The sequence below is a fragment of the Nannospalax galili genome, unplaced genomic scaffold, assembly GCF_000622305.1.
Source record: "Nannospalax galili isolate Female #2095 unplaced genomic scaffold, S.galili_v1.0 scaffold485, whole genome shotgun sequence".
NCBI lineage: Eukaryota > Metazoa > Chordata > Mammalia > Rodentia > Spalacidae > Nannospalax > Nannospalax galili.
Window position 1 is genome coordinate 4,144,011 of NW_008354534.1, and position 16,557 is coordinate 4,160,567.

Genomic DNA, 16,557 nt, shown 5'->3' on the forward strand with positions numbered 1-16,557 from the left:
AGAGAGTCAACTGCAATCAGGGACCAATTTGGGTAAGAGTTATAAAGAGGAAGAAAGGTCAAGGTTGGTCTCAAAGTATGTGGTTGGGTTGGGATTATTGGAAACGCTCCCTAGGAAAGAACACAGACAAGATTCGGCAGAGGGAAGTTTAGATAGACATATTGAGTTGAAAGTGTGTTTGGGGGCTGGAGAGATGGCTCAGTGGTTGAGAGCACTAACTGCTCTTGCAGAGGACCCAGGTTCGATTCCCAACACCCACATGGTAGCTATGAACTGTCCTTAACTCCAGTTCCAAGGGACTCCAAAGCCCTCTTCTGACCTCCGTAGCATTGCATGACACAAGTGCACTCACATACATGCAGGCAATACACTCATACACATAAAATAAAAATAATAAGCCAGGCCTGGTGGCGCACACCTTTAATCCCAGCACTTGGGAGGCAGAGGCAGGCGGATCTTTGTGAGTTCAAGGCCAGCCTGGTCTACATAGCGAGTTCCAGGACAGCTGGGACTACATGGAGACCCTGTCTCAAAAACACCAAAAAATTAATTAATTAATTAATAATAAATAATTAAATAAATAAAATAACATGAAATATATTAAAAAAAAGAAAGTGTGTCTGGTGAGAGTTCCTAGGCATCTGTGTCTCCATGTATTGCCACAAATTTAGCAACTTAAAGTAATACATGTTTAATATCTCACAATTTCTGTGCTTAAAAGTCCAGAATTCATGAGCTGGTTTCCCTTAACCACTATAATCAAGATGCCAGCCAAGCTAGATTCTCACCTGACTGAGGGAGGCTTTATTTCCTAGCTCAGGTGGTTGTTAGCAGCACTTGGTTCATTGAAAGCTGTCAGACTGATGGTCTCGTTTTCTTGCTTGTTTTTGATTGGAAGCCCCTTTAAGCTCTTGGTCAGGCGGCCCACTCCACAGGCAGTTAGCCACATGACAGCTTTCTTCTTCAAAGCAAGAAAGTCTCCTTGCAAAGTGGATGTTCCAACTTATATAACATAATCGTGTGCATACCATCACCTTTGTTGTGTTCTATCAGTTACAAGCAAGTCACAGAGCCTGCTCTCATCCAAAGGCAGGGGTCAGAACAAGGCACAAGTCTAGGAAGTGGGGATCACGGAGCCACACCGAATCCATCCAACACATCCATTCCTCTCAGTTCAGTCTCCCTCATGGCCCATCCATTCCTATTGGTTCGATCTCTCAGTCTTCTCTAGAAGGCTCTTCCTCTCCCTCTATGCCAGTCTCCTAGCACTCAAAATTTAAAGTAATGTTTCCAGAACACATTTAGTGATAGTTTCTAGAATTTAAAGGGTCAAAAAATTGTATGCCTCCAAAAGAAATTAAAAAGGCTACCATTTGTTAAATACTATATATCACTCACTATACTGACAATAATGCAATATTGTATTTAATTCCTACAATACTGTTAAATGAAAAAAAAGATGATTAAATTGAAGCACAAAGACGTTAAATCAGTTCCCAAACACTTACTATGGGTACATAATAATAAGTCCCAAGTACCAGGCAGCCTGTCTAGAGAGCAGTACTCAAAACTAGACTAGGCACTTGAGACACCATGGGGCTGGAGAGATGGCTCAGCACTTAAGAGCACTTGATGCTGTTGCAAAGGACCCAGGTTCAGTTCCCAGCACCCACATAGCAGCTCAGAGTCATCTATAACTCCAATTCCAGGGGATCTGATGCCTTCTTCTGGCCTCAACAGGCAATACATGCATGTACTGCACATACACACAGGAAGACAAAACAGTCATACACATAAAATAAAAATAAATCTTTTGATATATTTTTATTGAATTTTTGTGTATTTCATACAAAACACCTTAATCATCTTTATACCACCTAGCCCATTGGCACCTGCCCATAATCCCCCCCACTGGATTTCATGCATTCTGTCATTTATGTTAAGGCCTACCAAATCATGTCTTTAGGTGCAAGTTCATCAATTGGGGTCTAGTCAGCCTATCTAGAATCACTCCCTTAAAGGAGATCAGCTCTTCCTCACCCAGCAGTGATCAGCTACCCAATAGTTCTCCAGTTAAGATTGGGGCCTGCTGTCCTCTTCCATAGTTCCATGCTGAGTTTTTGTGTGCTTGGGTTTGCATGGATCTTGTGCATCCTGTCACCGTTGCTGTAAGTTCATATAAGCAAGGCCCCGGGAGCCTGTAGGACTCTATTTCCATAGGGTCATGCACCTCCTCCCCTTGCTCTTATGATCTTTTTGCCCCCTCTTCCACAATGGTCCCTGAGTCCTGGGTTCATTGGCTTCTGTTGCATGAGGGAGCTTCATTCATGAGAACTGAGAGTTGCATTAGGATTGTCTCTATCCCTTGTTCTACTATGTTCCGTGAGTCTTAGGTTCCATTGTGGATGTATCACTTAAGGTTGGGCATTTCACAGACAGTTAATCTCTGTATGTGACCAGTTATGGAACTCTGTAATAGTCTCTGTCACAAAAGAAACTTCTTTGATAAGTGGAGACTGGCATACTTATCTGTAAATATAAGCATCCATATTTAGCACATAATAAGAAATTACATTTGTCTAGAGATGTGACAGTCTTGGGCTTTTCTCTAAGATCTATGTACTTTTATCTTGGGGGTAATCAACAGCTACCTAATTGGACCTGAATCCACTGAATGTGTAATATGGTAAACATAGCCAAATACACATGGCTGGAGAAGCCAAATAAATCTTTTTCTAAAAAGACATTATCATCAGTCACATTTTTAGGATCTGAGTAAGAAAATATATGTATCCAAAACTACTTTGACTCTTTAAATTTTATGTATTTTTTATTTGTGTGTGTGTATGTGTGTGTGTGTGTGTGTGTGCGCGCGCGCGCACGTGTTTACACAAGTCTATGTGCACTGTGTGGGCAAAGGGACCCACAAAAGCCAGAAAAGGGATCAAATCCCTGAAACAGGAATTACAGATGGTTGTGAGCTGCTATGTGGGTCCTGGGAACCAAACTCGGGTCATCTGCAAGAGCAGCAAGCACTCATAACTGCTGAGTCATCTCTCCACCTCCCCCCAAAAAAACTACTTTGACTTTAAGACCACTTCCAAAGAAATTTGTAGCTTTTTCATCATGCTAATACCTGACACTATTTGCATACAGAGATACACACATGAATACACCTGCCTTCTCCCCACAGACAATGAGGATTATTAACCATTTGCAAAGTCTCGTGACTCACCCACATGACTCCTCCACTGGCACCAGGAGACCGTGCCACATTCTTTTGGTAGGTGGATTATACTTACAGCAGCAGTTCTCAACAAGGGGCACTATCTGAAGACGTTCATGTCACAGCTGGGGATGGTCTACAAATGGTATCTACTAAGTAGAGGCCAGGGATGCAACTCGACCTTTCTCAATGTACAGAGACACGCCCACACCACGAAGTGCCAATGGTGTCGAGCTTGAGTGACAGGCAGCATTGTAGACTCTCTACCTGTGTCCTCTTAGTTTGCCATAACCCTCCCCCTGCATGCTACCAGGCCAGGGACCCAGTGGCATCCTTATCACTTGCTCAATAAGTATCATTCCAAGCACTGGGAACATCTGAAAGATAGTTATGGTATGAGAATTCAGACAAATACATGCTGAGGTTTACTGCTACTGGAGCTATTTATTGAAGCTATTTATTCCATTGTTGATCATACCTGCAATTCTAGCACTTGGGAGGCTGAGGTAAGAGGATCACTACAAGTTCAAGAGCAGTCTGGGCTACAGAATAAAAACCCAGAGATAAAAACAAAGACAGAAACAAACAAAAAAGCTATTTATTCAACAATTTAATAGCTTCTCTCCAAAGTGAGAACTTTTACTTTTGAATTTACTGAAAGCTACTGTTTTGGAGTTAGAACAGCTGAACCCAGTAACCCCTGGTGCCCAAGAATGTAAATTGTGGACTAAAGCTCTGGCTGAAAAAAATCAGCTATATGAAACAATAAGGAGAATTGGGACAAATAGACAAAGCAGCAGCAAATGCCAAGGACTGGAAGGTGTTTATTTTTTATGTTAACTATTCACGCTGAAATGTACAAAAGGCAAGGACATATAAACAGACAAAACTTCAAAACCGAGGCTTCTTTTTGAAAATCGCACATCTCTGTGCGGAAAAAGACCCCTTTCCTAAAGCTGGTCAGGTGTATTTGCTGAGTGAATGAACCTGTGGCCATTTGTTAGCACAAGCAAGAGTTGTTTGTGTGTCATGGTGGGAACACATCATAATTCTAGGAAGGCGACAGATCTACCATTTCATTTTTCTACAAAGAGAAATTTAAAAACATTCTCCAGATCATGTGTCAAGTGATCCACAGTTCCAACGAATTTTGTACCAAGTAGGGAAATGTCAGGTTGTGTATTTCCACTCTTCTGTGCCCCAATCTCAGAATACAGTCTGGCTCCTCTTTCTCTCTTAGACAAACAAAAACAAGTCCATTGACTCCCAAAATAACTTAAAACCTTTGGGCCCCACCCATACTTCTGAGAAGGCTCCAGATTGTTCTCTCTACTGCAACACTGTATTTTCCACAGGGAGCTGATGAATCAAACTGGACAGGACCACATGGTCTCAGAAATTCCTCAGGAGCGTCTTGATTACACCCAATTAGTAAGGCTATCCATAGATACCCAGTGAATCAGAGAGCCTCACAGTCCAACCAAGGCCATTACCTCCCCCTCAAAGCATCAAATCCAAACTGGCTGTGAAATGCAATAACTGCTTTGAACAATCAGCCATCGATTGCTTTTAGTGGGAGGCATGAGAAAACTCAAAGCAGTAGGGAAGCATCGCATTTAGAATTCACTGAAGGTTTAGAATTCACTGAAGGTTATTTTTTGAAACACTACATCTAATTTCTCAAATACAATTTCTGAAGCTAATAAGAACATTTCCCCTGAGTTCCCTGAGCACAAGGCAAACAGCACTATGGGGGTCTACCTGGGTATAAAGTGATTTGGGGTGAAATTCATCTGAGCACCAACCTGGCTCCACAGGATTGGGTGAGCTCATGGGGGCAGACTGAGCCCTTGGCTAAATGTGGTCTGTGGTTTGAATTGTTGTATGGTTAGCATCTACCTAGAGATCCATTCATTTACACCTGAACTGAGCACAGACCTCAACACCTTACAGAGGTTAAAATCAAGCTCTGCTTCCTCCAAGATAACAACCAGCCAACATGGTGCCACATTATTCTTTAAATGCTGGGCATTTTAACTGTTCACTGACCTCTAAAGATGTTCTAAGCTTGGTGATCAACAATTTATATAATATGATCTAATGTAACATATAATGTAATAATATGATCTAATGTAACATATAATGTAATAATATGATCTAATGTAATATCCTTGTTTTGTTTTGTAATATTGGGAATTGGATGTAGGCTCACAAATGGCAAGTGCTATATCCTTAGCCCTCTTTTTACTTTTTAAATTTTGAGACAAGGTCTCACTAAGTTCTCAGACCAGCCATAACTAGCTCTGAAGCCAGACAGACCTCGAACTTATGGCTCTCCTGCCTGAGTGTGCCAAGCAGCTGGGATTACAGGCCTGCACCATAAGGCCTGGCCGGACTTAACTTTTTATGCTGGGGGAAAGAGCATTACCTCCATTTTATAGATAAGAAAACTGAGGCTCAGAACTGAAAAGCATCTTGCTCCAATCATACAGGGAGTAAACAACAGAACTGGAACTCAAATCCACACTGATAGCAGAGTTTGGGCACGATTTAAGTAAGGGGTCAGCAAATTCTTGTAAGTGACCAGATAGTAAACATATATTTGCAGGCTTCACATTCTCTGTTCCAACCTCTCAACTCTACCTGCCTGCCTAGTATAAAAGTAGCCGTAACTCAGCATTTGAAAATGGAAAATCCATGTTTCTACACCAAAGTCAGTGGGTTCTAAGGCCCTGGCAGTGCTCTCCCAGTCAGGGTACATAACTCTTAGTCTGCCCACAGTAATAGCAACATTTACTGGTGGCCTGTGAGAAGCCAGATTCAGTCTCTCAAAGATCACATCCCAAACCTCCATGTACCCCGAAGACAACCTCTTCAGTATGAAAACCCAGCATGGTGTTACGGGGTCCTCGTTGCTCCACTACGTATGTGTGTCCACAGGTACTGACAGGCCCACTGCAGCCTCTGGCCTGCCATTGCCAGTCTCACAGGCTGACCCACTACCCACAGCACAGCCTCCCACTGCTTGAGATAGGCAGAAAACACATTTCAGTCATGTAAAGACCAAAGGCATTTGTGACGGTCTCCTTTCGTGTTGCATTGTCAAATTTTGATGAGCCATTAGATTCAGTGGAATGAATGATCATCACGCCCTATAATGTAATTTTTTAAATTTAAATAGACATTGGAAGTATCAAGGAAATCCCTTTCATGAGTCCCATTCATTTATGACCGCTGCTGCAGGTGAAGTATACCTAATCCAATTATGAGGCATCAACCTGCTACATAAAACCACACTACCCACGTGTTTCCTTCTGCCCCAGATTTTCAAATAAATGGATAAAGAAAAGCTCCACTGCAGACCTAGAAGAAAAAGGGGGAAAGTAGGTCCTAGCAGCAACAGAATGAACATTACGCTCCTTCTGGGCTCATACATTGTCCATGAGCTTTGGAGGCAGGCATTTCATTCACTGCTGGAGTGAACTCGAACCTCACCAGTCCTCAAGTTCCTTATCTAGAACACAATACAACTGACTGTGGCATTTGGTTCTTGGTTAATAAGACATTTCTAAAGTCACTGACACAAATCCTTGCCCTCATCCTCCTCTTTGTTCCAACATGTTTAGACTACACACAATGGAATTACTGGATCGTGCTGTTGTTTTCCTTTACATGAACAATCTTGTAAACTTCCAAATAATTATTTGCATAAGGTAAAAGACCTTTGCAGCACCATTCTCATCTAGCTCACCATTCAGCTTAACACAACCATCATCAAGTTGATCACGGATGGTTTGGTTTTTCAAGGGGCAACTATATTAAAAAATGTGCAATGGACACTTGATCAAGCTGGTAAGTTAGACTACAGGGCTGCAAGCCAGACTCTTTGCTTCACCTGACAACCTTTCCACATGGATATAGGCAAGCCTCTATTTTAGCCTCTCTATGCCTTGATTTCCCTGTTTAATATGGAAGGATGATGCTTTCTCCATGAGTGTGTCATGAAGGCAAAATGAAATAATATGCTGTATAATTCCTTCCGGGGACTCAGTGCCTGAAGCTATTATTAATATTGTTATTAATGCTAGGTTCTTACCCTAAAGGTGATCCTGAAAGACCCAAACAGGAATATTGAACAATAAAATTGCTAAGAACAATGATTGGTCTAAGGTGACACTCTGACAGTGACTAATTTAGTTGGTGGAAATTCATTTCAACATGTGTGCATAAATTTTCAGAAGTATGCACATGTGCATCGTGACTCTTCTGTGGAGCCAGACTGGGGCGTCTATCACTGAGCAACTGTCAAGTTAAAACTGGATCCTCCCTGCCCCCCAATGAAGGCAGTTTCTCAATTTCCTTTCTTCTTTTTCCAATTCTTGTCAGTCTCCTACAACAAACCTGCCTACCCATGCCAAGATTATACAGTTCAGAAATGAGACCAGGAAAAAAAAGGCAAGCAAGAAAAAAACAAAGACCTAGGAGTAAAGGATTTCAGGAAAAATAATCAAAGACCTGCACTGTTTGATCTTTCACACTGTGAGCAGCTACTCTGTACCCAAAACTCTATCAACTGCATGGTGTGGTTTAAACCTTTGTAGCCACTATGCAAAGCACATATACTTACTTCCATTTCATGGAAGCAAGGAGAAACCAAGACTTATAGAAAGAAATGACTCGTCTAAGTCCAAACAGCTGGCAAGTAGTGAGTCAGATTTGAACTCTCCCCTCGTGGTAAAAAGTCTTCCAAATAGTACCCGCCACCTCTCTAGGTTCTATGACAGATGTGGGGTCTTATGTAAAAACTTCCAAGGAGATGTAGTTTAAAGGGAATGGAAGAAGCAGGTAATGATACAATGAGAAACCGCATTCTCCAAGGCTGAAATCAAAGTGTTGTAGGAGGACCAGGGAGGAAGCGTGGGAGAAAGTGTCACTGAAGAGGCAATGTGAGAGCACCGAAGGGTGAATTAGGGTTTGCCAGTCAAGAAAGAGGGAAATGGGCAAATGGAAAGATCCTCCCATGCTGGGGGAGTAAGATGGGAGAGACAGACTGGGCTAGGGAGACTGATTAGGGTGTGCCATGGGAAGGCTTGTCAGCCATGCTATGGAGAATGGGGCGGATTCTGTGAGCAAACTGTGGGCTGAGCTGCTGTGCCAGGATGGACTAGAGGAGATAAAGGTCAACAGTGTGATCTGAAGACAAGTAAGAGAGGTGGGGAAGCCCAGGCAGACCAGGCTAGCAAAGGCTGACCTGAAGCATGTGAAAGAAAAGATCATGCCTGCTTGAAAGAGGGCCAACAAGCAAAATAGTTCATAGGTAAAACTAAGCTAAGAATCTTCAACACTTAGAACACCAACAGAAAACAGTTACATTATCTGAACAGTAAGGAAAAAAGAAGGCGCTTCCAAAGACAAAGTCTGTCCAACAGACATCAACCAAACCCAAGATGTAGAAGGCCAAGCCTCAATCTTCCACTTTAAGGAGAGCTCAGCTAAAAGGAATAAGAAAATGAAAGTAAACAAAAAATAAAAACAAACACAGGAAGTCTGACTGAAAGTTGAGGCCACTGAACCATGGGATAGAGGGAAGGACATTAAGAAGTAAAGGGTGGGCAGATCTGTGCTGTGGAGTGAGAGGAACACCAAAGGGTCTCCCTTCATCCTAACAGTACTACAACTTAACACCTGGCTGGAATCTATTAAAGTCCTTCTAAGACTAACTTCATTGGATCCACACTCAAGAGGACTCTACCAGTTTTCCTGACCCCACTACATCACTGTGAAGTGCCAAGGCCTTAAGACTTAGGTATGTGTATTACAACGGCAAGAGTGCCAGCGCCAACAACAGACTCATTGGACCCATCAGCTCCTCTGTTTCACCAAGCATAATAACCTTAACAACAAAGCAGAATAAGCCAAGTGCCTCTGTGTGACACCACCATCAGCTGATACCACACAAGATAACCAAGTTAGCCTAGAGCCCTGTCTTCCCTTGAGACGCTGGGAACTGAAGGAGCTATTCTAAGATCAGTGCTGCTAGTAAGTGACTGGTAAAATTGTGGACTGGACTGGCCCCTGAGTTCAGAGACTGAGTTGCAACGGAGTGAAAAATAGACAAGGAAATCTTGAAGAATTGCACTGCTGTGCAAGCCAAATTTAACACTCTTCAAGTAATGTTGGTTGAACTTAGAAGTTGCTAAACGAAACCTGGAACAGGATTGGTTATTTCACTTTCTCTCTTTGCCATTGTTGCTTCTTTCTGTTACATTCTTTGCTCTTTCTGTTGTCTTTCTAAGCCCAAATGTTCTCCGATAATTCACATTGCCCTGATTGTGGGCAACAGTGATTCCCTAGTTTAGAACTAGGACACTGGTTATACCAAAACTGAACTTGTTGAAAATGAATATTACCAAGTATTCTTAGACCGCATTAACAGAGCTGATTATTGCCCTGAATGATATCCTGATAATCCTGCTAATAAAAGTGCTGCCCTGCCTTGGTCTTTCCAAGATTTTGGGCACCTCAAAATCTCACCAGGTGGACCTTTGAAAAAGCTTGCCATCCATTTCTTCTAGGTCCTCCGCTGGTTAGAAAAAGGATACATGACTCCAGAGTAGCTGGTTTTAATCTTGCATTGCAATTAATCTTGACCAGAACAGACAAAACCTTAAACAAAAAAACTTGGCCAAAGCAAGTAACTTCTGTGACAGAATCATACAGACTTTAGAGAGTTTTGTGCTAATAGCCCAGGGAAAATGAATAATCATTTGTTTCTGTTTTCTCTTTACCATTATTTTTCTTCATTTTTTTCTTTTTCTGGTAAGGTGCTGGGAATTGAACCTGGGTCCCTTGTGCATGCTGGGCCACTCTGCCACTGAGCTAAACCCCAGGCCCTCATTTCTAAATCTGATCCCCCAGACTATCATTTTGTGAACTTCTTAAATTATTGGGTCTGCTTCTATGTCTATGCATATTTTGTTCAGCATAAATGTAGTCAGTATCCCAGCCAGACTGTTTATCTAGAATCAGACTAATCTATAATTCCTATAAATGTTTTAGAATTTGCTTACTGCTCCTGAAAAGTGCCACGGCTAAGTATTGATATATGATAATGTGGTCCTGGAGGGGAGGCCTCATGCTATATGCCCCATCAACAGCTTTTCTAACAGTAACTTTTGTGAGAAAGCATCCTTGTAGCTGGATTCTAGATTATTCTAGTAAATTTTAATATACTACATTGTTCTAAATTTCTCCTCTTATACATTGACCAGTGATTATGAGAGATGTTGTGTGTATATAAAATTTATTCATATGTTAGCCATTCCTCATTGGCCCTGTTCGGTTTACACTCAGTGTGACTGTTACACTATTGATAACTGATTGCCGTCACATTCTGTTTGACAACACCTACATAGGTTACACAAAAATGTTGCAAATGCTGCCAGTTTATACTTACTTGTCTACATAACCAAAGACTGTCCTGTCTAGTGGTGGCTCTAGTGGACTGAACTTAACAGTGTCCTCCCCTGGAAATGGAAAAACAGCTGTACTATGAAGTTTATGACAAATGATAAAGCTTAACTCCATGTAATTTATGAACAGTCTAGAGGAAGCTTTTGTCTTAGGACTAAGAATGTCTTGCTGAGTGTTCACTATGTTCTGGCCTTCTCTTTTTCATGGACATCACAGACTCAGATTTGGAGTTGGGCAATTTGGAGAAGCTATTCTCAGAAGGCACTGAAACTTTTTTTAATTCCATTTAAGATTCTAGATTATTTGGGCAGGAGAGATGGCTCAGCAGTTAAGAGCACTGGCTGCTCTTGCAGGGGCCCTGGGTTTGGTTCCCTGCACCCACATGGTGGCTCACAACCATCAGTAACTCCAGTTCCAGTTCCTCTTCTGGCCTCCATGGGCACTGCACACACATGGTGCACTTACATGTAGGTAAAAAGCACATAAAAATAAATGAAACAAATAAAAGATTCTAGGTTATTCTGTGCTTGTGTAGCAAAGAACGAAACTACCCAGGAGCCGGGTTCTTTATCCTTCCTCCCCTGGGGTCCTTATAACGTTTGCTTTTTTTGTCCCTGTGATTGTTTCCTCAATGAGTACAATATGGTTTGTTGTTGTACAAGACATTTCAATCGAAACCAAAGGTTGGAAGTAGGGAGCAAGAGGCCTTCTTCCTTCAAGTCTTATTTGGAAATAAAATCTTTCTGAAAAGTCTCAGCAAATTTTTAAAGCACCTCATCAGCAGGTTCTGCTTCACACACAAGAGTGAGAAAAGCTTGGCAAAGGAGAAAAGTTGGCCTTGCCCTGATGGGCACATTGCCTCCACTGATAAAAATGGGGTCTTTTCAGGGAGGAGGAAGTGAGGAAATGAATGAATGGCTGTTGGTAGGCAAGAAATCCTCCTTTCCACATGTGAAACCTGAAGTTTTGTTTGGATAAAGAATGTACTCCGATCCATTCATACCTTCCTTATGCCCATCATGGTTGGAGGGTCTCTCCTACTACATTGCTAAATAAACTATGTGGACTGTGAAGAAGAAGAAAGGAGGAGGGGGAGGGGGAGGGAGAGGGAAGGGGAGGAGGAAGAGGAGGAGCGGAGGAGGAGGAGAAGAAGAAGGAGGAAGAGGAGGAGAAGAAAGGAGGAGGAGGAGAGGGGAGGGGGGGCCAGGAGGAGGAGGAGGAGAAGGAGAAGGAGAAGAAAGGAAGAGGAGGAGAGGAGGAGGAGCACCAGGAGGAGGAGGAAGGTGGGGACTTGCCAGGAGGAGGAGGAGGAGGAGGAAGTAGTAAAGGGTAGGGTCAGCAAAATGATTCAGCAGGTAAAAGCTTTTGCCACCAAGCCTGACACCCACATGGTGGAAGGAGGAGAGAACCCACTAACGAAAGTTGTCCTGTGACCTCCCCAACAAGCCTATGGCACTCAAGTATGTGTACAGACACATACATACAAATAAATAAATGTACTAAAATAAAATGTAGAAAGAAGAAGGGCTTGCAAAATGGCTCAGCTCCGCAGGTAAAGGTGCTTGCTGCCAAGCCTGACAACCTGAGTTCAATACCAGGACCCACATAGAGGAAAGAGAGAACAGACTCTCACAAGTTGTTTCTGACCTCCACAAGTAAGCCATGGTATGTAATGTGTGTGCACATGTGCGCACACACAAACACACACACAGTCAATCAATCAATCAATAAATAAATAGCAAATAAGTGTAATTTAAATTTTTAAGATAAAGAAAAGAAAAGAAATGCACCATCACTAAGCCAGCCAAGTCCACCCAGGTGAAAACATGCCATCTCTATAGGGATGGAGTTATACCCACAGGGTGGGTTTGGTAAACTTTCTGCAAAGAGCTGTATCACAAATCACATATGAGATGCTTGGGAGCCAGAGTATAATCCAGGAACAATGAGACCTATAATAAGAGCAAAATGTCATTATTATCCTCAGTATTATTCCCGTGATGCTGGTTACAACTTATGACTGACACCCGGCAACCCAAGGCTCTCCCCACAAGGCCCCATGGCTATTACACATACCACCTGCATGTAAAGAAAGAGAAAATGTCTTCCAGTAGTGCAAGAAAAGCTTTAAAATGCAGAGAAACTCCTGTCTAGAGGACTCCAGGAAGCTCCCCAAAGACAAAAGCCAGACGGAACATTGTAGCTCTTACTGAGGGAAGGAAGGGTGCTTCATTACCAAAGTCAAGAGAGAGGGAAAGGAGGTAGAGGGGAAGGAGGAGAGAAGAAGGGAGAAGTGGAAAGAAAGTAAAGGAGGGAGGGAGGTTGGGAGGAAGGAAAGAAGGACTCTACTCCCCTTTTACTGCCTACAAAACAAAAATCTAAACTCTTTAGCTTGGTTTATAAAATTCACACCTCAACCACCTACCTTCCACCCAGCCAGAAAGCCTGACTAAATGAAAAGTAGGCTAGAAAGCAGTGTGCATATCTAATACTAAAAGACTAAACCAGACAAAGAAGGGCAAAGACTATGGTTCCATCATATGAAATCCTGGAACGTTCAAGGCCACAGTCAAAAAACTGCTTAGTGGTTGGTTACTAGGGAGAGAGAAGACGAGTGAGTTATTGCCTCATTTCTAACAAGCTCCCTCCCACTTCCTCCCACTTCCTCCCACGTTTCAATCAAGGCATGCGGACCTGAAGCCTTTCTATAAGGACAGCCTCCCCACCCACTGCCTGCCCTTGAGTCTCCGCCAAGCACTACAAATGGTGGCTCCAGCACACCCTGGTTAAACAGCATCTGCTTGTTCTCCTTTGGGTGGTCTTTGTTTTCTTCCAGTTGACCTAGAAATTTCGAGGTCTCGAGAAACAGTCTGCATGGCCTACTGTCATGTACTGTCTTAAACCATGTGCGGTTGGTTCCCAAGGCGCTACCCACCGCCCCCACCGCCCCCTCCCCCGCCTTGTTGTACAGGCTAACGGATCTCCAGTGATGTGGTAAAGTGTGCGTGCGTGCGTGTGCGTGCGTGCGTGCGCGTGCGTGTGTGTGTGTGTGTGTGTGTGTGTGTGTGTGTAGCGTGTGCGTGCGTGTGCGTGTGTGTGTGTGTGTGTGTGTGTGTGTGCGTGTGCGTGTGAATTCCACTCTCTGCACTGAGTACCTGGCTGTTTATTCTCCACTTCATAGTGATGGGCTTTGCTACTGTTCCCCATTCCCTCAGAGAAACTGGCCCATTCATTTCCAGAACTTCTGCTCTTTTGTCCTCCCATTCTGCCTAGTGCTGTCTCAAAGTATTGCTTTCCATAAAGAGAATCATAGATTGTAGGCCTATAAGCTTGTTATCTGAGCCAGCCTCACATACTGGGGTTCTGTCGTTCTTATCAAACTAGTGTCCACCTAGGCAAACTTTTTGAGGATAATCAAAAAAAAAAAAGAGGATAAGACACTCTCCTTCCATCTGTGTTTTACTCTGAGATACTGGCTTTAGTTCAGAAAGAGCAATTCTCTCTGGGTTTCCTGCTGCAGGGCACAGAGTCTCAGATCTGCATTTGCAGGTAGCCAACCAAGGGTCTGGGGGTGAGAGACATGGAATGCACAAGCATCACTTTCAACCACGGTTGCCAGCACTCATGGATCATCTACATCTAATTCCTTGCTTCCTCCAGAAAAAAATAAGCCTCCTCCTTTTTACACATACTTTCATCACAATCCTAATTCATATGCCTATCTCACACAATTTCAACAAAGCTATCTTCAATGGACACTGGGAACACCTGGCTTCAAGAAAAATTTTACTTGCAACATGCCTTGGTGGGGGCTGGGAGGAAGGACTACAGACCCAATTAAATATATTAGCTTGCAGAGACCTCTAAACAAAATTCCGATTTAAAAATTATTTTGCTAAAAGTTTATGTGGCTGAGCCAATGAGCAATTTGGCAACCTTAACACAGGCTAGTTTCTCTGGGAAATCGCTCTTGTCCTCTGCTCCCTCCTCACATACAGCTCTCATCCTCCACATCCTCTGATGTCTCCTTGTGTGCCTCAGGCAGTTCTCTTCCCCTTGTGCAAGCCCTCTCCTCTTCCCAACAGCATTGCTTATGTGCAACTGGTGTCTGAAGATCCAGCCTATTCATGAGACAGTATTCAGACCACTGTAGAACTTAAACCTTAAACCCAGCTGAGTACAAAGATATAATTAAATGTTCCCTAAATCAGAAAGGACTTCTACTTCTAGACTACTTTAGAATTATTTTGAGTACATATGACCTAGGGTTACCAGACTTCATCAACTTAAACATGTTATTTGTAAAATAAATCTTCAACAGTTCTGTTCCACAAAAGTGTCTGGAAGATATTTCTTTCCACAATTAAAGTACGATAAAATATTCTAAAATCCATCCCAAAACATCCACAACAAAAGAAGATCAGACCATAACTTGATCATACAAACAGAGCAAAGATGGAACTTTAAACCTTTTCTAGGATAGACAGGAAAAACTTCTTCACACTTTTTTTTTAATGTATTATTTGGACATCTGAGGACAACCTGCTGGGGTCGCTTTTCTCCTTCTATGTGGGTCACAGGGACTGAACTCAGGTCGTCAGTCTAGATAGCAGTCACTTTTACCCATTGAACTATCTTGTTGGCCCTGAAAAACAACTTTTAACCACACTCAGGTGAAAAGTACTGACTTAACAGTGGGTCCTTCATCTTGGTCAAAGATCCTACAATCTCTTACAGCCATGCAGTCTACTCTCAAGGACACACTGGCTTTCCTTCTAGAAACAGGTATTTGGAAGGCCCGTGGATTCAGAGATTTTTGTCTCAAATACTACACTCTTTTTTTTCTTTTTTTTTTTAATTTTTTCATTTTTATTTTATTTTTTTATTTTATAAGACAGGGTCTTACTATGTAGACCACACTGGCCTCAAAGTCACAGAGATCCACCTGCCTCTGCCTCCCAAGTGCTGTAATTAAAGGTGTGTGGCACCACACCCAGTTTCAAATACTGCATTCCATTGCTGTAGACAGATACGATAAAATACAGCAAGCACTCATGTACTATATCCAGTCCTATCACCAACAGTTTGAGGCTCACTTCTCACAACACCTACTTAAACAGCCACCAAGCTAGGTGTACTAGCACACGCCTATAATACTAGCACTGGGGAGGCCAGCCTAGGCTACACAACAAATACCAGGCCAGCCAGAGTATCATATGAACTTTTCCAGGATGTGAACAAACATCTACTCACCCCAGGGAGGACACCAGTGAAAATTAAAGTAAGGGTTCTACTCAAGTCTGGCTTGGTGAACTAGTGAGTTCATTGGGCTTACTTATAGGAACATGGGTAAAGAGTTATTCATAAGACTGTGGGTCATCACCACCTGAGCATCCCTGCGAAATCTCAACCAGCAGATGATGACTTTCCCATAACCACAAAGATGGAACCCCATCTTCAGTTCACCTTCCATACTCTATACACCCCAGCACCTTCCAAGGCCACATGCATCTGGGGCAGAATTAAATACAGCTAAGAGGAAGGTGCAGGAGGGAGGGAGTGACTGGGGTCTTAGGTGAAGGTCTAATGATTATCCTTATCCTCTCCTTCTATGAGGAAATGTCAACAAGCCCAATCTTGAGGTTTTCTGTGGGTCATCAAAGCTGCTCTGATTAAGATGGTAATGGCTTTATGCCCAGAGGGCAGCATTCCACAACTGGTTTCTTCTTTATGTCTGTCCAGGACATTTGAGAAGCAGAACACTTCTCTGACTCTTGAGCTTTGTTGGACGAGACCTTTACCAGGTACTATTAGCAACACATACAGCCTTGGGATCTCAAATGTCAGTTCTTGAGCCC

General features: G+C 42.7%; 1 protein-coding gene and 1 pseudogene across 17 annotated transcripts in view; one reads left to right on the forward strand and one right to left on the reverse strand.

Annotated features, from left to right (window-relative positions):
• Positions 1–16,557, reverse strand: part of Erc2 (ELKS/RAB6-interacting/CAST family member 2) — a 1,070,830-nt gene that overhangs the window by 930,159 nt on the left and 124,114 nt on the right. The window lies entirely within an intron of this gene.
• LOC103749039 lies at positions 9,528–9,953 on the forward strand (annotated as a pseudogene).